Genomic DNA, 813 nt, shown 5'->3' on the forward strand with positions numbered 1-813 from the left:
CCAGCTCAGTGGTCACCTGCTCCGGGTGCCCTGAGACGGTAACTAGTTCACAAGTGACAGGAGTAGAATGTGTGGGATTCTCTGCCACAGAGGGCAGTGGAGGCCGATTCACTGGATGTGTTCAAACAAGAGAGTTAGATAGAGCTCTAGGGGCTAGTGGAATCAGGGGGTATGGGGAGAAGGCAGGCACGGGTTACTGATTGTGGATGATCAGCCATGATCACAATGAATGGCGGTGCTGGCTCGAAGGGCCAAATGGCCTCATCCTGCACCTATTTTCTGTTTCTATGTTTCTAATTAGGCCATTCAGCCCATCGAGTCACTCTGCCATTCAATCAAGGCTGATCTCTGCCTCCTAACCCCATTTTCCTGCCTTCTCCCCATAACCCGATCTAATTAAGAATTTGTCTTAAGAATATTCTCTGCCTTAAGAATATCCACTGACTTGGCCTCCACAGCTGTCTGTGGCAATGAGTTCCACAGATTCACCACCCTCTGACTAAAGAAGTTCCTCCTCACCTCCTTTCTAAAAGAGCGCCCTTTAATTCTGAGGCTGTGCCCTCTGGTCCTAGACTCTCCCACCAGTGGAAACATCCTCTCCACATCCACTCTGTCCAGGCCGCTCACTATTCTGTACGTTTCAATGAGGTCCGTCCCCCCCCTCATCCTTCTAAACTCCAGTGAGTACAGGCCCAGTGCCAACAAACGCTCATCGTAGGTAAACCCACTCATTCCTGAAACAGTAAGTCCACAAAGAGCCAAGTCCATTCTTCCTTTCCAACACTTTATTTTTTATAAAAACAATATCCATAT

The sequence above is a fragment of the Rhinoraja longicauda genome, chromosome 21, assembly GCF_053455715.1.
Source record: "Rhinoraja longicauda isolate Sanriku21f chromosome 21, sRhiLon1.1, whole genome shotgun sequence".
NCBI lineage: Eukaryota > Metazoa > Chordata > Chondrichthyes > Rajiformes > Arhynchobatidae > Rhinoraja > Rhinoraja longicauda.